Raw genomic sequence first — 22,904 nt, forward strand, 5'->3', positions numbered from 1 at the left:
CTATCTTTAACTTCCACTCCACTTTAAAGAAATGAAAACAGGAAATCATAGATGGTGCATTAAGGGTGTGTTTTATATAAGAAAGATGACAGAGAAAAGGTGTTGGCCTGTATCAAAAGATTCATACAGTTGTGTATGTATGTGTGTGTATGTATACACATACAAATTCTTTCTTGGTTAAAATAAATATTTTTGGTATGTATATTTTTTTATGATTCCTTCCACCAGTAGTTCAAGACCTATGCAGGTAATTTCACTGATATATTCTTAATAGGACTGATCATAGTGTCCACAGAGTCCAGTGTAAAATGAAAATGTGGGGCTCCCTGTTCAAAACACATTAAGAATTTCAAGATGGTGACAGCAGAGCATTAAACCAAGTACGGAGCCTAAGTATAGGGCCTTGTGAGCCTGCACAAGTCACATACCATGGAGCCAACTCTGATTCCTATCTCCTAGCATAGAGCTTGGCATGTAGAAAATGATTCTTTGACTCAATAGGTATTCATTGAGGGCCTTCAGTGTGTCAGGCACTGTACTAGACTCTGGAAATATAGTACAGAACAGAAGAGAAAGAACACCTACCCTCTTGGAGCTTAATTTCTATTGACAGTGTTAGGAAGTCAGGGAGATATCTAATAAGTGATAAAGAAGTAAAATATGTGGCACATTAGAAGATGTTAAGTGTTAGAGAGACAAATAAAACAGGGAAGAGGAATAGGGAGTATAAGGGATAATAAATATTTGTTGCATGAATACAGTGAACTTCTAACCAAAATCCAAAGAAGAATAAAACGGCAATACACGATCAGAAATGGAAAAAACAAAACAACAACAAAAAACAACAGATGCAGGGAAAATAAGAATATAAGCAAAAAAATCAAAACTATAATCAAAAATAAAGTCAGTTCTATTTAGGCTATAAATTTGTTTCTGAGCTTCCTGGTAACCAAAGCAAAAAATAAGAGATGATCAATCAAACAATTCTTATTATCTGAAAGGAGCAACTGTACCAATGTCTTAGGATTAAAAGAGAGCTTTATCTTGGTGAAGTCCCAATAGTTCATTGTTGCTTTTGTTTCCCTTGCCCCTAGAGACATGTCCAGCAAGAAGGTGCCGCGGCCGAGGTCAAGGAGGCTGCTGCCTGTGTTCTCTAGGGTTTTGATGGATTCCTGTCTCACATTTTATCCTATGGTTTCCCTCATATGTGGAATACAAGAAACAGCACAGAGGAACGTAGGGGAAGGGAGGGAAAACTGAATGGGAAGTCATCAGAGGGAGAAAAAACATAAGAGACTCTTAACTCTAAGAAACAAACTGAGGGCTGCTGGTGGGGAGGTTGGTGGGAGGATGAGGTAACTGGGTGATGGGCATTAAGGAGGGCACATGATGTGATGAGCGCTGGGCGTAATATGCAACTGATAAATCATTGAACACTACATCCGAAACTAAAAAAAGAGATAGCAGTAATATCTCTTACTTCCTTAGGGAACCAAATGAGATTGTGCTGTGACAATAACTCAAACAAACTAAGTTACAATGACGTACAAAGAGGCATTAGTATTAGGGTACTTTCACAGGATAACAGAAACATTTTCATCGTAACAGCCTTGTTTTTCCTGGAAATGTGATGAATAAATTCACTTTTGTAGGCAAAGAAACTTTCAAATAAGCTAAAATCTTGAAGTTGAAATCCAACAGTCACTTAAGCCCACAGAAACGTCAACCAGGCTGTACAAGTTCTGCAGTGTTCCTTCCTGACTCTCACTAGAGGAAGGAGACAAGCTGGTGCCGGGTGGGCAGTGATATCACACAAGCGGTCCTGGACCCTCCCTCCCCACCACTCCCTTGCTCCTTCCTCACCCCCAGTTCCACTCTGATTGGGGCTGAAGCTGCTGTACCTTTTCCTTCAGCTCGTCCTAAGGAACCCCAAGACCCCAAATAGGAACAGCCCCAGGCAACCAGGAGGTCCATCCTCGGCGACATGGACAGGTCCTGTCCACAGAAAGACCCCGAACCAAGAAATTGCTGGCTAAGAGCAGAGAAAAATAGCCACACACACTCACCTTCCTGCCATCCACCCCCCTTCCTCAGCCTCTCTCGCTCCACATGTCTCGGTCTTTCTCTGTGCACTCCCTTCTCACCACGGCCACCATGTACTCAGAGGAAGTCCTATTTATTCAAGTTTCACAGGGACAGGTGGTTCAACAGGACAGACAACTGAACAGAGGAGGCAACACAAACAGATGAGTCCTTTGTCTCTTTGCCTTTCTTTGTGTCTGCCACCCCGCGTCTGTGTATCTCTCTTCCACACACTACAAACCGAGTAAAGACCTATGTGTACTTCAGAGACACAGTCTGATGAGAAACAAATAAATAAAAATTACCAGCCACTTTGATTAATAGATTGTCTTTTATCTAGATGGAAAACAAAACAAAACAAAACAAAACCCAAACCTCATAAGGTCCGAAACCTCATAGGATGTTTCTCCGAGGCTCAGAGAAGTTCGTGACTATTGTAAACAGTCTTTCGAACAGCGAGCCTCAAGGTCCCTCAGCCACCTGTTTGAGTTCTTTAGATACTGATCATCAGCCCATGGAGACCGGCTAGGTCCAAAGGGAGAACTCCCTGAGCATCTCTACCAGTGCTGTTGCCAGACTCTGACTAGCTTTCTTCGAATTTCCCCATGAAATGTGAAAGAAAAAGAACTGCCCGCCAGCCACTGTTTCTGGTATTAACAGCTGACGCCAGCTGTCCCATGGGGATCCATGGCCGCTTAGGTGTTGAAGAGACACCGTTAACGAAGAGGAGCTTGCTGCATACAGGATTTCTATTTTAGGCTTCCTGCTAGTAAATACAAGTCTGTTTACACTGACTCGAGTCTGGGACATGCTCTAGCTGCACGATGGCTGTTTGAAGCACACCTTAAATGTGGTCTTTGAAACTCTGAGCTGTGGTACATGTGGTCAGGTCTCTTTCTTTTTCTCTACCATGTGGAATTGGAAACTTCTTCAGTGGCTCGCATCGTGTTCACGTGAACAAGGTAAGGCTTTGGGGGTAGTGAATTCCACCACTCACACCTTCGCCTCGGGTGCTTTTATATCTGATTCTTCAGAAAGCACGTCCCCTCCCCGCTGTCTCCTTCTCTGGGAGCCTGTGTCCGCCAGCTTCCCACCTTCCAGGACAGGGCATCCACCTCACTTCCCTGTTGGGGACCCATGCCCTCAGCCACAGATCTTCGACCCTGTTCCCTGGGCTGGATGCTTGTGGACGTCCTGTCGACATCAGCCCCAAGAGACCACCAAGGTTGACTAAGAAATTTGTGAAGTTTTGCAGTTTGTTTCTACCCTGGGGTGTCCCTACTGACGCATCTCATTTTCTCATGCCTTTCTCTCCTTTGTCTGTTTCCAGATCCTGCTAATTCACCCTAAAATTCTCTTTTTCTCCCTTCCTGTTGCCACTGCCTTAGACTAAGTCCCCACTATTGTCCACCTTAATTATTACAACAACCTACTAACTTGCCTGCCTTCTGGTCTCTAATCCATCCTCACTTTGCCAACATCGTTACCATTCTTCTTCTCCTGTATAACCCTTAGAACCATAACTTCCCCTCCAAGTCAGGTCTCTCAACACTGGCCCTACTGACATTTGGGGCCAGATAATTCTTTATTGTGGGTGGCTGGCCTTTGAACTGTAGGATAACAGCATCTCTGGCCTCTCCCCACTCAAAGCTAGTAGTATCTGCCCCAAGTTGTGACAACAAAAATGTTTCCAGACGGTGCCAAATACACTCTGAGGGGCAAAGGTGCCTACTGCTTTCAGTCCTTCTCACCGCTATCCCTCAAGTTTTATTAAGTAGAATTTCAGATTTTGTTCTAAGTATTTGTTAATCTCTGTTAACAATTTTTCCTTGACCTGTGGATTGTGTAGAAATGCTTTAAATGTGGAACATACGTTGTTGCTGCTTTAGTTACCTTTTTGTTGTTCATTTAAAACTTTTTTGCTTTCGGTCAGAAAGGGTAAGTTATGTGATATTTATCCTTTGGCCCTTTGTTGAGACTTGCTTTGTGGCTTAGAACCTTCTTAATTTTTGCAAACATTTCTTGTGTGTTTGAAAAAATGCACGTTCTTCGGTTGTTGGGTGCAGGATTCTACACATGCTAGATCAATCTTGTTCATTATGTCACTCAGATCTTATAAATTAAACCCAATATTTTTTACAGATTTATTTATTTATTTTGGAGAAAGCGAGCACTTGCGAGAGTGGGGGGAGGGGCAGAGGGAGAGGGAGCATCTCAAGCGGACTCCCCACAGAGTGCAGAGCCTGAGGCAGGGCTCGATCTCATGATCCTGAGATCATGACCTGAACTGAAACCAAGAGTGGGACGCTTAACTGTCTGAGCCACCCAGGCACCGCAATCAATGCCAATTTTTATGTCACTTTAAATTACCAGAAAGGTGTATTTTAAAATATCCTACGAGGAAAAAAATTAAAAATAAAATATTCTATAAAGATTTGTCAGCTCCTCCTTGTAATTCAGTTGACTTTTGCTTTTATATATTTTGAGAATCTGTAATAGATGAATACAAATTTGTATTTGTTATATCATCTGATGAATTGCTCCTTTTATGATTATATAATGATCTCTCTCTCTCTTATTTTTTCTTTTTCTTTTTCTTTTTTAGCCTTAAAGACATTTACTCTGCAGCGGTTGAATGGCTACAGTTTGGTCTTGATTAGTACTTGCCTGGTATATTTCTTTTTATCCTCTTACTTTCCACCTTTTTGAATCTTTCTGGTGTAGGTATATATTTAGAAAATAGCAGAAGCAAGTTTTCTTTTTCCCTTTTTTTTCGTATCAAACCTGATAATTGTCTTTTTTTTTTTTTTAAGATTTTATTTATTTATGTGACAGAGAGAGACAGCCAGCCAGAGAGGGAACACAGCAGGGAGAGTGGGAGAGGAAGAAGCAGACTCCCAGCAGGGAGCCCGATGTGGGTCTCTATCCCAGAACGCCGCCGGGATCACGCCCTGAGCCAAAGGCAGACGCTTAACGACTGCGCTACCCAGGCGCCCCTGATAATTGTCTTTTAACCAGTGAGTCTAATCCACTTAAATACATTGTATTACCTAAAATATTTGGATTTATTTTCACTATTTCTTTTTTGTACTTTTTATTTACTTTGCTTTGTGAAATCCTTTTCTTGCTCTTTTCCTGTCTTCTTTTGGATCAAGTTTTCTGTTATTTCTCCCTTTTCCTCCATTAATTTCAAAATTACATGTTCTGTTTTTACTCTTTTCATGGTTAACCTTCAACTTTTGTCAAGCACGTTGGCCCTAAAGTTAATATCACTGCCTCTTCCTAAATGATGTAAGGAATTAAGAATGTTTTGACCTTACATGTTATCACTATCCAGCATTTCAGGTACTTCTGCCTGATTTTTCTACATCTCAACTTTATTGTTGTTGTTATTATTATTATCATTATTGTTATTTTTGAGCGATTTTGAGGAATGCATTTTTTGGCTTTACCTAGATGCTTACCAATCTCTTTGAATTACCATTTCTTCTTGCCTCTAATTTTTTCCCTCTGGGTTCAATTTCTTCTTTCCTAAAATGCATACTTCTAGAAATCCTCTCCACCAGGGTCCTTGAATAGTAAATTCTCCTGGTTATTGCTTGAAAATATCTTCATTTTTGTTTGCTCTTAGATGATTGTTGAAGGAGGTAAAAATGAAGGTTAATTTCTCTCAGCACTTTAAAAACATTATTCCACTGACTTCTGGCTTTCATTGCTGCTTTTGAGAAGTCAGTCATCAGTCTAATTATCATTCTTTTGTGACCAATCCATATTTCTCTCTTGCACTCTTAAGATCTATTTATTTAATTTTTTTGAAGATTTTATTTTTTTAAGTTATCTCCACACCCAACGTGGGGCTCGAACTCACAGCCCCAAAATCTAGAGTTGCACACTCTACCTACTGAGCCAGCCAGGTGTTCCCCATTTTGGTTTTTAAATTTTTTTCTGTGATGTTACTTAGTACAGATTTAATTTTATCTTTCTTAGAACTCATTTCCTGCCTCTGAAGATTCATTTCTTTCATAGATTCTAGAAAATTCACAGTCTTTTTCTCTTTGGTTATTTCCTCATTTTCTTAATATTCTCCTTCTGAAATTCCTATTAGTCATATGTTTACCCTCATTCTATCCTCCATGTCTCATAATCTTGTTTTTGTATTTTCTCTCTCTTTATGTCTCTGATGCATTTGGGGCAGTTTTCTGAAAGCTGCCAGTTCTTCAACTCTCGCTTTTGCTATGTCTAACCCATGTCAACTACTACACTTTTGTTTTCCTAAGTTCTATTTGTTTTTTCTAATCTGTCTGGGTTTTTCGCATAGTGTCTTATGACTTTTTCCATTTTTTCCCTTTATATATCTTTAATTATTATTACTATTTGTTTAACGATTTTATTTATTTATTTGAGAGAGAGAGAGAGCCAGCATTGGGAGGGGGGCGCAGAGGGAGAGGGAGAAGCAGGCTCCCTACTGAACAGGGAGCCCAATGTGGAGCTCGATCCCAGGACCCCTGTATCATGACCTGAGCCAAAAGCAGATACTTAACCGACTGAGCTGCTTAGGGGCCCCATCTTTAATTATTTTTAGAAGATACTGATATACAGTTTCTCACCAATAGTTCTATTTTCTGAATGATGTTTCTTAGAGCTCTACAGCTATTATTCGTTGTGTCTGCTGACATTTGCCAGGGGTGGGTTGTGCGACTATAACTTCAGAGCTGTGAGTTCACTACCTTGCTCATGAGAATTCTGAGTGATCTGCACTAAGCTTGTGTCCTGCAAGGGCCATTTTGTACACCATGGAGTATCATCCACCCAATATGACTTCTCATTACTTCATTGACTTAGGGACTCCTGGACCATTCAAGTAATGCAAACGCAAACCCCTGATCCACCCATATGAAGGTGAGAATGTGATGATGAGATTACAAGGGACACTTCTTTTTCTTCTACTCATAGCCCAGGCTCAACAGACAAGATTATGTGGCATCTCCCTTTGCAGGTGAGCAGAATGTTTCCTTATAAAATTTTTCCCAGCTTTACATGAAGGCCTTAATTTTAACTCTCTACCTGGTATAGACTCAAGGCCTCATATTCAATGTTCTGTGGACCTAAAAAACCCAATCTAAATTTAAAAGAGTGAATCCTAAAAGCCTAAAAACTCAATCCTCTCAGTACCTGCCTCAACAGCCAGGGTTGTCTCATCTGTTCACTTGCTGACTGTGCTCATTTTCAACTCCTACTTGTTTTCCCTTGTGGGGATCTTCTTTATTTTCTTGTGAGCTCAGCTTTGCATTTAGAAAAAAACTCTTTAAAAGATATTTTGTTTAGCATTTCTAAAAACTTTGAGAGAGGAGAGTTTTCAGGTCATCTAATTTGTCATGTTGTAGGAAATGGGAACCCCCCCAAGACATAATAGACAAAAGCACTAATTTGATTACTCTTTATTACCCAGACATTAAAAATCAAGCTCTTTAGCCTAACCTTTAGGAAACCTTTAGTTTGTCTCATAAATGCTTTCCTGAGAAATTCTCTGCTGAAGAGAATGTCGTATATTCTAGCCACACTGACATCTCATAGTTACTCCTGCTTCTATAAACTTCCACACATCTACAACCATCAGACTTAAGCTATACCGAACCTTTCTGAAGGGTCCTTCTCTCCTTTCACAAACTTCTATTTTTTTGGCCAAAGCCAACCTCAAACACTGGCTGCACTGTAAAACATACTCCAACTTCCCGAAACGTAATGAATCAAACCCTCTGCTCCCATTGCATTCAAACATACCTTGTTTATAATCCGTATCATATTGACCGAAGTGTTTTTACATCTTTAGACTTACATCTTTTAGAGAGCCAGAGAAAGATTTTATCCATCATTCTCAACATATATAGTACAATATCTGGCATATAGTAGGCACTCAGAGATGTTACAGCAATTTTATTCAATCGCAAGGCTACTCAATTCTTGCCTGGAGAAATATAACTTGAAATTATAATGCTTTCAGGTGTTATAAGCAGTCTCATAATTGAAAATCTCTGCATAGCTGCTAATTGTCAGTGGTGTCAGGTTAGTCACAATACAGAACAAATACGTTCAGTATAACCCCTGCCTGTAATTTTTATTAGAAGGTAGTTCTGATTTACGAATAATTCCCAACTTCTGTATCTGAATGAGTAGTCACTTATAATCTAGGAAAGACAGCATAGCTACAAGACATAGTGAAAACAATACAAAACACCACCAGACTGTCTTACTCGTTGTTGTAACTCCATAGCATAGGACTGGCACGGGAGCAAGGGCCCAATGAACACATGAATGAGTAGACAAGAGGTTGTATAATAAATAAAAGATACTTTAACCAAATGGCAGACGAAGAAAGTTACAAGACTTGTCTGACTCCACTACTTGTATTGTGTCTTACTCGTCTTTGTATATGCCTGGCATACAGTGAATACTGAAGAAACGAATGAATGAATAAATGATTGAAAAAAATTAATTAGGTTGAGACTGAATACGTGAGAACATTCCAGATCAAGAGAGGGAAACCGAAAGGCCAACACTTTGAATGAAAAGGAAAAAATTAACTTTCATAAATCTTTTGGGTTTTGCTTCATTCATGCTATGTTTGATCCCCTTGTTTGATCCCCTTGTCCATCCATCCATTCATCCATCCATCCATCCATCCATTGTTCATTCACTCAGGAAACACTTCCCAAGCATCTACTGTGAGCCAAGCACTGTGCTTTTGGTTTGGGAATTTTAGTTTGGTGTTGAGAAAAGCTTGTTGATTTTCTGCAGTAAATGGTTACCATTAGCATGCTAGGAGTGAATGTTTCTTAAAACTTTCATTCTGTGGTCTATGAGTTCATTTATTCATTTATTTAGCAAACATCTTTGAGCATGTCCTCTCTGCCAGACTCTGTGTGAGGCACCAGGGATTCATTCTTTATTTTATGTATTCATTCATTCAGTAAACAATTCTTAAGTACCCAATAAGTGCCAGGCATAGATGGGGTCTCTGCTTTCAAAGAGCTTACATGGTAATAGTGGTAAGGTTCAGGCAATAGACAAATAAATAAACACACTAGATAACGATAAGGCAAAATGCTAATAAAATTGGGATGTGCTAAAGAGTGCTATATGTCTGTCTATACTATTGACGTGGTCTCTGACCTCAGAGAGCCAGAGATTTCTAAGGACCAGAGCTATCGCCAGATGATCTGAGTGCTGCCTACCTGGATTCTTTTGACATGCGGAGCCCTATGTGAGCATATATGAGTGCGACCTGGCCTGGAGGCAGGAATCCGGGTCTTGGAGAGAATGGAGCCAGAAGGACAAGCCCCACGTGGAGGCCCCTCTGGCCTGCACAGCATGTCACCAGGGACAGAGCTCCTTGCCCTGTGGCCCAGGCTGACCCGCCTGAGCTGTCTACTGGGAGGGTAAATATCTGCCTTCAAGCCACTCACCATGCCCCCCCTGGCTGGGAACTTTGACTCAGTGTTGACCTGGTTTTGAACTAGTGACCTGGAGGTGAATGACTCCGTATCTCATTACTAATTCCCCACAGCCACTCAGTTCCTCCTGCCAGCCACAAGCAAGAGAGTTTGGCCGGGACAGGAACAGAAGTCCAGCCAGGAGCCCTGAACCCATCAGCCACAGCATCCACCCTGGCTTTAGCCCCTGCCATCTGGCCTCCTACCATTCCCCCCATCCTTTAGCCTGGTCTGACTGAACAGGTTTTGGAAGAGGCCAAGGTCACCCCGGGCCGACCTCCACAGATGGATTCAGCCTGAGACTGCAGCTGTGGTCTAGCTCAACCACGAATCCTCAGGGCCAAGACGTACTCCTTCATCATGGTGGATCATCATTAAGCCAAATGAGGTGTGGGCATCAACCAGGTAGGATGTGACTAGATCCAGAAACCGTAAAATCCCTTTCCTTGTCTTGACTCCTCCTTTTCTTCACTCCATTTTCTTCTGCAACCCCAATTTTCTCACTTCCTGGTTCTGTTTGTTCTCCAGGCACTCTTGCCTTTCAAGACACCATCATCACTCCTCTGGGGTTAATGTTCAAGGAAGTTGAGTTCCATCCGGGAACCTGGGAACATACTGGTGAGAACACATGACTGGGAAGCATTGCAGGGGCTCAGTCAAGAAATGTCAGCAAGAACCAGTCCCCATGGTTCCTTGGGCCAAAGCCTAGCACTCTCGGGAGAAACCTGAGACATAAAGGAGCACTGGCTCTCCAGACTGAGGCTGGACGTTCTCCTCAGAGGAACCAGGCTGGAGCTGTTGGAGGGTGAGTGGGGGGTGGTTAGGACGTCAGAAACACTGAATTCTTGCTCTAATGGGGATAATTACTTTGTGCTTCATATTGCTGCCATGCAAGTTGGCATAAAATGTGTTCTTTTTTGTAGGGGTTTAGGATACAGGGAAGTGAAAACGCTTTGTCTTTTCTAAAAAGTATAGCTTTAACCATCAATCACACTTTAAGTATGCTTCTCTGAGAGCATGTATCACCTTATACTGAACTATTCTCTTCATGCATTTATTTCCTCCACTAGACTGTGCTTGATCATTTCTTGTAAGGAAGTGAGTAAGCGAATGATGAAGGTGATGGCTATGTAAGTAGCCCACACAGAGTGAATTCAACCTTTATTCTGCGTCTCTTTGAATTTATCTCAGAGCTTATTTCAACCACAGTCATATCCAATAATTCAGATGCTAAAAATAATCTGGTGTAGAACAATTAAAATCAACATTTACAGGAAAGATAAATTAAGGTATGATGTTTTAGTTTATGATACATTAATTCAAAATGGTGAGCTTCATGGGGCACCTGCGTGGCTCAGTCGGTTAAGCATCTGACTCATGATTTTGGCTCAGGTCATGACCTCAGGGGTAGTGAGATGGAGCCTCCAGGAGGGCTCTGCACTCAGCAGGGAGTCTGCTTGAGATTCTCCCTCTCCCTCTCCCTCTGCCCCTTCCCCCAGTCACATATACACACACTCTCTCTCTCTAAAATAAATAAATCTTTAAAAAAAAAAGATAAAATGGTGAGCTTCAGAACTGTGTATGGGTTCATTCAGATAAAGCCAGCTTGCTCCCAGTCTCGAACTGTACTGCTCAGGTTACAAGAGGGGAGAAATGTTTATCGCCAGAAATCAGCTGGCAACACGTTTCTTGTGATCACAAAGCACAAAGTGTTGGCTCTAACATACGATCAGATTGTGTGTCTCCTAGGAGCTTATTGTCCACCACCCTCAGATGCATCCTTAGACTTGCCAAGCTCAGACAGTCAGAAAACCACTCAAGGGCATTTTGCTCTTTACCACACGGCCAGCATTTGAGCAACGACTTTATAGGGGAACAACTTCTCTAAACTTTGCCCCAGTATCATTTTCCCTGCTTTCACTCCCAGCTGTAGTTCATATTAGGGAAATCGCACTTTATACTGGACACTTCTCTGAACACAGAAATTCCTACTATTCTTAGAGAACAAAAAGCCACAGTGGGGAATAAAAGACTTGCCTGCATTCGTTTGGCACTGACCTCTCAGCCTATGACTTCTGGGCTTCCAAATAAGGCTTGTTTCCCCCCTTCTCATTTTTTTTTATCGGCCCTTTTGTCCCCTACGTACACAAAACTCAGCTAAATATACTTAATTTACAGAGTCCATTTTCATGCTCACCATGCGTCAAGGTTATTTTATACCACTTTACTTTCTCTGTGACCTTGATCAACTCACTATGCTTCCCCCTTTGGACATCACTTTCTTTATCTTCATCTTTAATGGAAAATGAGCAGGGTGCCTGGGTGTCTCAGATGGTTAAGCATCTGCCTTCAGCTCAGGTCATGATCCCAGGGTTCTGGAATCGAGTCCCGCATGGGGTTCCCTGCTCGGCGGGGAGCCTGCTCCTCCCTCTCCCTCTGCTGCTTGTGCTCTCTTGCTCTCTCCGTCAAATAAATACATAAAATCTTAAAAAAAAAAAAAGAAAATGAGCAACTTGATGGTTTCAGAGTTTCCCTCTGGTTTGGAGTGTGTTTTTCTGTTCATCACAGTAATCCTGGTTCCTGGCATGGTCCCTGGCACAGAGGGAGAGCTTAATAAACATTTGTTGCATTCGTGAATTAATCCAATGAGGTAGTGAATCCATCAAACACATGATACTGAAGCGGGAATAGGGGCTTAGTTTTAAGTTCTAACTGTGTCATTAGCTCACTGGGTGAACTTGGTCAGTTGTAAGGCCCCTCTGTAAGCCAGAGAGGAAACAAGACTTACCCAAGTTCATAGAGCTAGTAAGAGCAGAACGAGGGCTAGAACTCAGGTCTTCTGATTTTCTTCTATAAAGATGCACTGACTAGAAATCAGCTGTTTTTTAAATTAGGAGAGGGCATCAAAGACCCACTGATAATCACTTTTCTATCCAGACCCTGGATTTAGAGCAACAACCACAAATTTGAAGAACACATGGCTTCAAGAAAGGGGCCCTCCAGAGGGCCTCTAACCAACAATTTCTTCTTACCTGCCAAGTGGAGATAAGCAACCACCAAGTGGGCTAGGTGATATGGGCGGATGTGACAGCCCTGCTCAGCCAGGGGTTGCAGTTTCCTCCTAGAGGCAGCTCATGTCTGGGCTGGTGACAAAGGCGTCTCCTTCTACTATCGTCTAGTGTGGGAGCCAGCATCTAGAAAGGGGACTTGAAAGGAGGAACTTAAATAAGAACAGTTTCCTTTGACACAAACATTCTGTAAGGGCAGAGATGGCCTCTATTCTTGTTGTCAGTGACCCTGGTGGCTAGCTGTCTTCTTGAGGTGACCCTAAGCTGGAGTGGGGATGCCCCAGTGTCATTTGGGTTCTTCCTGTAAGCTCATCTCTACCTTCAACGTCCCCCACTGCTCCGCAGATAGGATAATTGTCACCTTCTCCTTAGCTGGCACAGAGACTCGAGGGTAGGCTTGAAACCCCAGGACACAGGGGCACCTGGGTGGCTCAGTTGTTAAGCATCTGCCTTCAGCTCAGGGCCTGATCCCAGAGTCCTGGGATCGAGCCCCACATCGGGGTCCTCCTCTAGGATCCTGCTTCTTCCTTTCCCACTCCCCCTGCTTGTGTTCTCTCACTGGCTGTTTCTCTCTCTGTCAAATTAATTTAAAAAAAATCTTAAAAAAGAAAAAGAAACCCCAGGACATAGTCTCACTATCTGAGGGAACGCAAAGTTTGCTGTGAAAGGCATGAGCTTTGGGGTCAAACAGACCTGGACTTGCATCCAGTTTTGCTGCTTATTAGCTGTGTGACTTCAGGCTAGATATTTACTGCTTTGGTTTACTCATCTGTCAAATGCGAATCATTAAAAGCTACTTCACGAGATTTTTTGTGAAGATTAAGTGTCCAACATTTCTAAAACACCTAATGCAATGAGAGAAATACAATAAGCACTAAATAAATACTAGCTAAACAATTCCTTGTTGCCCTCCAGTTCCCTGGAGTTTAAGAGCCCCGTTGGAAAAGGGAGGGAAGGAGGAGTGAGGTGGGTTATGGGCCTTCTGCTTTAGTTAAAGCAAATGTTCTGTTACCTGTTATCTGTCTGTTCCCTGTTATCTCTGTCTGTTCCCTTCTAAGCAAAGTCTGAAATCTCTGCTCTAGTTCAATTCCTTCATGTAGCAAATGAGGAAGCAGAGACCCAGAGACCTTAGAAATGTCCCGTGGCTATTCCACGATGATGCTGGGAGCCAAAATCCTGTGGTGGCTAAAAGCACAGATTCTGCAATTATGCTGTTTGGGTCAGGTGTCTGTTCCATCAGGGCTTAGCTGTGTAATCTTGAACTAGTTACTTATCCCCCTTGTGCTTCAATTTCCTCATCTTGCAAGTGGAGGTTAACAGTGCCTGCTTCCAGGGGTTTTTGTGAAGATTAAATGCATTTTTATATCTAAAGTGTTTGGAATGGCATCTGACATATAGTGATTGTCTAGCAATAGTGATTATTATTAGAAGACTTGGACCCCACTTCACAGTCTGGTAAAATTTAATTGTGAGTAGGATACTAACTTTTAGTCTGTGCACATCCTTCACTGCAACCCAGATTTTTACGAGGCAAAAAAGAGCTTCAGCTGGCTGTGACCAACTCGGACACATCCTGAAGTGTCATTGTCTCCCCCAGCTCTGAAGCTTGGGCCAGGCACCTTTGCTGAGAGAGTGAGTGGTGAATAGATTTAGTTGAATGAAAGGGAAAAACCCAGTCCGGACAAAACAAGGGCCCAAGAAGAGAAGCTCTATCCTAAGCAATTTCCTCCTCAACAGATATCACTGGGGAGAAACTTGTGGAACAGAAGTGGGACCGGTTGGGCACCATTTTGACCACTAGAGGTCAGTGGAATGTTTGCTAACAATGGAGTGTGGGTTCCTGAGGAGAGGTAGTGTCCACAGCAAGATTAGCCATAGTACCGCCACCACCTTCCCTTGGTGGATCTGGGTTTGGTCTGCTTTCCAGGAACCTACGCCATGCACAGTTGTTCCCTCATCCCTTCTGTGACCAGGCAGCATTGGCAAGGCAAGGCTCTGGGCCAACGACGGAGGGTATGGTACACTAGGGTTCCCTTTCTCCTGGAAAGCCAGCCTGCCCAAATATCCAGGACTGTCAGTGGCCTTCATTCTCTAACAAATCCGGTACAAACTCTTCAAGGCCTTCATGGGGTTGGCTTCCCTGACTTCCATCCTTCCATCTTCAGCATCATGTCATTTCATTTCTCCACCCATCTCTGCTCACTCTCTGCTCTCTTTCTCCATCACAGACCCATCTGTAAGACCCTCGCTTTTCTCTGATGCCTGCGGAAAACACCATAAATAAATCCGTGTTCTCCATACGAGATATTCTGTAACGTGGTGTTCCTCTCCTATGCTATTTACCACATACTGCTGTGGATGACCGTTTTTCCTGCAGTTGCCCTGGCTCTTGTACCAGACTGTGAGCTCCTTGAGGACTTGGACCGTGAAATATTTATATTTTTGTAAATGCAGATGCACAGTTCTGAGTCGAAATGTGATGTTCATCACTATTTGCTGAATGAACATATGAGTGAAAGAATGAGCATGGCCGCTATTCAAACACAGAACATATTTTTCACTACAGCTTACAGGCCCAAACTGGTATGCAAGAACCTCTGTGCAGGAAGAGAGAGATCCAGAAGCTTCCCAGGGGCTATCCACGTCAGACTGCATCAAGGCAAGCTGGTGCCTTAGTATCCCCACTTTGCTGGCATTCACCCATGGTCATGTTCTTTTCCTTTTCCTGGAAACATAATTAGGTTACGTATTCTCACCTCCCTTGCAATTAGATGTCATCATGTGACTAACTTATGGCCAACAGAATGGGAGCAAAGTGATGTGTACTTCTTCCCAGCTTGGCAAATAGAAACGTACAAGGTACCATCTCCAATTTCTTTCTCCCAGAGGGCCTTCTAGAAAAGGTGGAGTTGGGAGTAGATAGGTGCATGTATCCCTATATGACCCCATGCAAAGTCCATCTGCTGACTATGAGCAAGAAATTAGCCTTTTGAAAATTTTTATTTCTCAATATCTGCTTTTCTTGGTAATTAGATTATAATGTGTTAACATGATTATTGTCTGTATCTTTTGGGTTCCCATTGTTTCAGTGGGCATTAACCGACTGCTTTAAAAGCTTCTAAGATAAGAATCTATAACATTAACACACCCTGGCACATGATTTTTTTAATTTAAGAAAAGATTCATTTGGAATTTTATTTCTAGCATAAAATTTCCTCATCTGAAGTAACTTTGCCCAAAAAGGGTCATTTTAACGAACTATGATTTCTGAAAACTTTCTTGTTTATTAGTTGAGAAAGCCCCTTATTTTTCAACAAAGGGGATTTTGTACATATAGCATGGATTACTTAGTTAAACTCTGACAAAAGCAATTTTGATATATTGAGATATTTGTACACAGTTCAGTATAAAATTGTCATGAACATGTTAGTCAACCATTTAACAGTAGAGCATATCTGACGCTGCTTGGTACTGAGCACACTTAAATTTAATTCCAGAAACTGGGGACTTGGTATCAAAAGGGAAAGAGAGCATTTCAAGGTATAACTAGATTCATATTTGGAACTTGAAATGTATTTTTCTCTTAGTATTGCCAATGACTGAAACTCTCATAAAGTAAATAAATGAGAGGGGAAAGAACAAGAAAGTGAAAAATGAAGAGAACAAAAGCAGTGTTATGAGAACAGTTTTAGTTTGAGAAAGACTCACAGTCACAACAGAATTCGAAGTGTTAATTTATTTGAAACATGTCCCAAATTTCCAAAATCTCCTTCTCTGCCAAAATCATTGCATTTCATGGTTGATGTTTGAATTTTAAAAGAGTCAAATCTTTTTATTTTCTGTATTTTTAGAAAGCAGCAGGAGAAGAAAGCGGTGGGTCTAATTCCCCAGAGAGAAAACTGACACTTCTTAATTTTTTATGAAATTTTCTCGTCTTTTCAATTAACTTTCTCTAATGTAAATACAAATTTAAACCTATACTCAATATAGGATTTTTCCCCTTTGTCAAAGTGATGTCACAAATCAATGTAAATTCCATAATCCGAGACGCTTGGTGGGTAAAAAGAATCCTAGGTGTTTCTGGAGGGTGAGTTGACATGTAAAAAATCGCACTGGTTACAGTGTGTTCTGGAACTGGTTCTCTTTGACTGTGTGTGTACGATGATGCAAAGTTGAAACAGAGCCTGGAAATTTCATTCTAGATCTCACTAACTGCTGGAATCGGTGTTTTAATCTCTTAGTGGAAACTTTCGGTTGCTTGATTCTGTATTTGAGAATTTTTTTTATGTTCTCCATCATTTGTGTTGTATTACAATGCATATCGAAACATAACCTGTGGACCCTGCTTTTCCACAACTTTTTAAGTTTATATACATATATATATTAAATGTGTGTGTGTATATATAGATATATATAATGTATAATATATATTAAATGAATGCAACTTGCATAAATATTTTTTAAGCACAACAGTGAACTATTCACACCCTTTGATAATTGTTCTAGTCACTTGTTTTGGCATAAAGAATAATCTCCATATCCTGTGAACAATGTATAAATGTTACCTGGCCTTGCACTTATATGTAATGCTAATTAGTATGAAATCACAAACAGTATTTTAAATACAAAAGAAAAAGATATTCACTTTTTGATAGAGCACAAGCCACGGCTCTCTAGGCTACAGGAAGGATGGTGCCTTGGAGGCATTCAAAGGTCAGGGATTCTTTTTTTCCCCTCACTGTTGCAAAACATGTGAATCATAGAACTTTAGAGCAAGAATGAATGTACCTAACCCCCAAATTTTATTTAACAGATAAACAAATTCAGGACCAGTGAGATGAGTCAACTTGTCCAAGGTCACACAACTACTTGGTAGCAAAAACAAGATTAGCATGTAGGCCTTTTTCTCCTTCCATATATCAGCCTTTCAAGGGTGTCCCAGAGTGAGCCAAACCAACTCCTGACAGGCCAGACCACTCAGTACTGCTTCCCTCTGCTGTAGTCTATTTCTGCCTCACAGCATAAAATAATTCAGGAGACGGCACAACTACTAAGAAAATGCCAAGCAAAGATATTAAGTTTCTTTTTTTTATTTTTTTAAATTTTTTTAAAGATTTTTTATTTATTTGACAGAAAGAGATAGCCAGCGAGAGAGGGAACACAAGCAGGGGGAGTGGGAGAGGAAGAAGCAGGCTCCTAGCGGAGGAGCCTGATGCGGGGCTCGATCCCAGAACGCTGGGATCACGCCCTGAGCTGAAGGGAGACGCTTAATGACTGAGCCACCCAGGCACCCCAAGATATTAAGTTTCTATATGGTAAGAAAAAGTAATGGCTTTCAGCCCTGGAACACTAGGAACCCAAGATCAAAAAAACATTAACCCAAGTATGGCAGGAATCATGGCTAGAATAAAAAGAAGTTTGGGAGAATGGAAAGTAAGTTAGCTACAGGAAAAGGAGTCCTAGAAATGTTCTTTGGCTCAGTTTTGAATCAGCCCCTGGGTCTCATCTCCACTGTGACTGTATTAGTCTGGGAAGACCTATACAGGAAGCTTCCGTCTTCTCAAAGAACACCATAAAATAATCATGAACAGAATGTTGGTGGAAATATGGATGGTAAAAACATTGTGGTTTGGTTTCAGATGAAAATAAGGAACGCGTAACTGGAAACCGGAGGAAAGGCAATCCTTGTTATAAAACACTAAGAGCTTGACTGAATTGTGCTCATGTCCTAGTGTTTTGTGTTCTAGTGTTCTTGTGTTTTGTAGAACTTGCGAGGGATGAAATGCTCTATTTAGCTGAGGAGCTCTCTAAGTCAAGTGTTGAAAGAGTGGCTTGGTCCCTCCTAAGGCTTACAGTAAAATGCAATAGGGGAAAGATCAGTGGAGACAGAAATGTTAATCAAAAAGGAACCAGAACTTGGAGGTTTGGAAAATTCTCAGGCTATACATATTGCAAAAAAATTAAATTTGCTCTAAAGAGATCCCTAAGGGTGTGGCTGAGCAACCACATGGTAAAGGATCATGGGTGCAACTCATGTGTCTAATCAAGCTTTTTAGGAGAGGCCAGAGGAGATGGGATTATATCAGCCGAGACCCTGCCAGTTTGAACTAAAGGGGACAGGGAAAATTGGGAGGGGATGAATGAAAGCTGTTGGACTTCTTAGATTCTACAAGATGGGACCATAGAACTATTTGGCTACAAATGTGTTCTATCCTTCCAGAAGAGGCAAGGAGGACAAAAAGGCAATTCAGAGACCAGCAGTGCTGCCACTCCCACCCCAGGCCCAGAGTGCACAGGCCAGGGGTCTGGAGGGAAGAGGGAGGGACAAGGCTATTTCTACCTCTGTGTGTGAAAGGATGGGGCCACTGCAGAGAGTCACAGCATGGGCTGTCGTCCCCCATCCCTGCAAAGAGGCATGCACATTGTGCAGCCATGGGGATGACGCTGCCACCACAGTGAGCCTGGAGGGCAGAGCGTTGAGCCAAAGATGATGATTATTGAACTGTAAGATCTCCTGGAATTTGCCTTGCTAGGTTTTGGACTTGCTTGGGACCCATTACCCTTGCCTTCTTTCCAATTTTTCTCTTTTGAAATGGGAACGTCTATTCTGTGCTTGTCCCACCATTGTCTCTTGAAAGCACATCTTGTTTGGTTTATAGGTTTACAGCTAGAGGGGAATTTTGTCTCAAGATAAATAGTACCTCAAATCTCATTCAAATTTCATTTAGATGGCATTTAGTTGAGACTGGACTTTCGATGTCAGAGCTGATGCTGGAATGAGTTAAGACTTTGGGGGCTATTGGCATGGACTGTATGTATTTTGCATGCAAGTGGGACATGATTTTGGGAGAACAAGGGACAGAATTCTATGGACTGAATTTTATCTGCTCCAAAATTTGTATGTTGAAGTTCTAACCCCCAATAAGATAGTATTTGGAGATGGGACCTTTGGAAGGTAATTAGGCTTAGATGTGGTCATGGGGTAGAGCCCCCATAATGGGATTCGTGTGTTTTTAAGACATCAGATCTCTCTCTCTCTCTCTCTCTCTCTCTCTCTCTCTCTCTGCAAGGAGACCACTGTCAATCAACTAGGAAGAGGGCTCACACCAGGAACTAAATCCTCCAGTATCTAGATTGTGGACTTCTGGCCTCCAGAACTATGAGAAATAAATGTTTGCTGTTTAAGCCACCCCATTGATGGCATTTTGTTATAGAAGCCCAAGCACACTAATACAGTAACCAAAAGGGTTTTTGCTAAGGTCTTCACAAAGAAAACCACTGGCTACACAACTTACAGTGGACAAATCCTCAAATAACACAAATAGGGATAAACTGAAAAAACATATGGATCTTGGGATAGAAATCAGAAACACAGTCATAATAAAGCACTAGCATCTTTATAGGGGTCACAGATACCTGAGGTATTTGGGTTTTTAAAAAGTGAGGTTAAGTGCTGAGAGATCAGGCATCTCATATGCTCTTCAGAATCATTTCTTTCAGGAAGTCTTTCTTAACCTCCCACTGGTTTCTCCCTGAAGCTTTAGGCATTTACAGAAATATTTTCAGTGACAGCATCATCCACCAAGCCCTATCTGTGCAATGTAGGCATGAATACATATTCTTTTCTGGTCTCCACAGAATGATAAGAAGAGCAAAAGCAAAGAACTCGTTTTCAGGGGCACCTGGGTGGCTCAGTCAGTCAAGCGTCTGCCTTAGGCTGGGTCATGGTCCCCGAGTCCCGGGATTGACTGAGCCCTGAGTGGGGCTCCTTGCTCAGTGGGGAGTCTGCTTCTCCATCTCCTTCTGCTCCTCCCCGTGTTCGTGCTCTCTCTCTAATAAATAAATAAAATCTTCCCAAAAAACCCCATTTTCATCTCATTCTAGGCTGCCCTGTAGGTAGCAAAAACCCTTCACATTTTCTATGACATTTTTTATTATCTTCATTGACCCTCTTCACAAACCCTGTGAAGTGGTTGGTGCCACTAACCCATCTTAAAGATAAGCGCATTCATGCTCAAAAAAATGAAGTAACTTGCCCAAGGTCATCCCATTATTAAACAGAAGAACTGGGACCCCAGCCCAAAGCATCTAACTCCAGAGATTAATCACATAACACTACTCAGCACTCCCTCCAGGTGTGTGTGCAAGTGTGTATGTGTGTGTACAAGTGAAAGGGATATGGTGGGAGGACAGGGGAGTGATTTATTTGTGTCTATTCAAACTCTTCGAGTGAAAGCTCCACACCTAAGGGGTGGATTTCTATTACTTATTAATAAAATAATATTTTTTGTGTTAATCTTTGTGTTTATAAAATACTTACTGGAAAACTCTTTCTTCCAAAAATGAAGACTGGGGAAAAGATATGACATGAAGGCAATGGGGCTGGTCATTGTCATTCCTGTTTATTCACCCATTTCTTCTGCAAATGTTCATTGAGTCCCTTTCCTGTGCTAAGCACAGAGCAGGTGCTGCAGGCCTCCCTGGACGTCAGGCCCAGTCTCTGCCCTGGCCACCACCATGTTCCAGACCCTACACTGGAGTTGATCTTTCCATGAGGCCATGTCAGGGCAGCCTCTGACCAGAACTCTCTGGTACCTGTGTAGACAATCTTTGTGGCAGATGTAGCCTTTGCCTTGGCATTCAGTGGCAACAAGAAAAGAATGTGCTTTCATTCTTCCCAGGCTCTACCTGGGTGTGGTGGGTGCTGCTGTCACTACAAGGCTTCTGTAAATAAAGCCTGTTTAATCTCCTTAGCCGGATGGTGGTGTCAGCCGGCTCGGAGCCGGCAGGAAAGCAGCACCATGCTTTAGATTCCCCAAATTGTTAGAGGCCGAGGGTGAGCCACAGCAGATCCCACATGAACCGAGGGACCTGCATTGGCTTGCCCGAGGGAGGGGAGTTGAGTTCAGGGTTTTCTCTCCGTCTGCTGATCTGGGCATGCTCTGTGAGGCGCCTTTACCAACACAGAGGGGCTGAGCAAATTCCCTGGATGCCAGGCAATTGAGCAGTTTCCAGGAGCACCAACATTGCCACTTCCTCCCCACTGGATAGCTCTCCAGGGTTTGCATGAGAAACCTGAGCCCCTCAGCCTGGCCGTGAGGCTCCTCACACCGCGACATACCTGGGGCTGTATGAGAGCGGATCTCCGAAGCTTATACAATTTGTGGGGCCCTCTTTAAGAAAAAGAATACAAAATACCTAGGGCCTTGCCCAGGGTCTTGGAAGGGGTCTGTGGCAGGGAGGGGGACAGAAGCTTAAGCTTTATAACATCATGAAAATGTCCACCTTTGCCCACACTTACCTTTTTAGGTCTTTCTCTCTTGACCTCAACATGGATTCCTCCATTCCAGCCAACATTTCTACTCAGTGGGTATCTCCCATACCCTGTTTGACATTTCTTACTTATACTTCCATGAGATGAGTCCATATGTAAAATGACCATTAACTCCTTGAGATGCTACGTTAACAATAATTATTTTTAGAGTGACTATTTTATTGGATGCCTCCTCTGTCAACATTGTGCTAGATACTTACATCTTGCAAGATAGGACTATATTAAATAGTGTTATGTTCGTATTATGTGTTACATCTCAGAGATGCTCAATGGCTTGACACTGGCCCCACAGCAAAGCAAGTAGCAAAAAAAAGAGAGAAAAAGAAAAAAAGAACAAAAAAGTGTAATTTAAAAATTGCATTTCTCTCACTTCAAAGTCTACGCTCTTTTATCTACACCAAACAGCTTCTATTCCTTTCTGTGTTCTCTATAATGGCTCCCGCAAAGCATCGTGCCAGACACATGGTATTATTCTCCAAATCACTTATACCTGGATGAGAATGTCTCACAGGGAAATGCTGCCAAACGTTTGCAATTTGGTATTAGAAAAATACTAGACCTCCTAAATGTTTACTACTTAATTGTTATTAGTTGACTGTTTTATCAGGCATCCTATTTCTGCTTTTCACTTGCAGTGACCCAGCCAGTGTATATCAGTTAGCAATACTACAACGATGCTGTGGGGGAAAATCATCCTGAAACTCAACGGCATGCAATTATAAGCATTTTTCTTGCTTCTGCATCTATAGGTTGCGGGGGGGGGCGGGGTGTTCAGCTGATGAAGGGTGGACTCAGCCGGGCTTGGCTTGGTTTCTAACCTGCTCCACGTGTCTTTCATCCTCCTTAGGCCAGTGGTTTTCCAGGGTAAATTCATGTCAGGACAAAGACAGGTGCACGAGAGGGCAAGACAACCCTCCAAGCTTATGCAAA

At 42.1% G+C, this 22,904-nt stretch overlaps 1 long non-coding RNA gene across 5 annotated transcripts; it reads left to right on the forward strand.

The window, feature by feature from the left end:
- The first annotated feature begins 2,536 nt into the window (after positions 1-2,536).
- LOC117796770 lies at positions 2,537-18,350 on the forward strand. 5 transcript variants are annotated; one of them, XR_004621429.1, is made up of 5 exons: positions 2,537-3,044; positions 4,918-5,099; positions 6,925-9,977; positions 10,101-10,377; positions 14,869-18,350. It is a non-coding gene; the product is annotated as an uncharacterized LOC117796770 (long non-coding RNA). The 5 variants fall into 5 exon arrangements; XR_004621427.1 differs by having other exon boundaries at positions 6,925-9,518; positions 9,647-9,977; positions 10,101-18,350; XR_004621426.1 differs by having other exon boundaries at positions 2,590-3,044; positions 6,925-7,078; positions 9,258-9,977; positions 10,101-18,350.
- Positions 18,351-22,904: the final 4,554 nt, after the last annotated feature.

This window comes from Ailuropoda melanoleuca, chromosome 16 (assembly GCF_002007445.2).
Source record: "Ailuropoda melanoleuca isolate Jingjing chromosome 16, ASM200744v2, whole genome shotgun sequence".
In the NCBI taxonomy this organism is placed as follows: domain Eukaryota; kingdom Metazoa; phylum Chordata; class Mammalia; order Carnivora; family Ursidae; genus Ailuropoda; species Ailuropoda melanoleuca.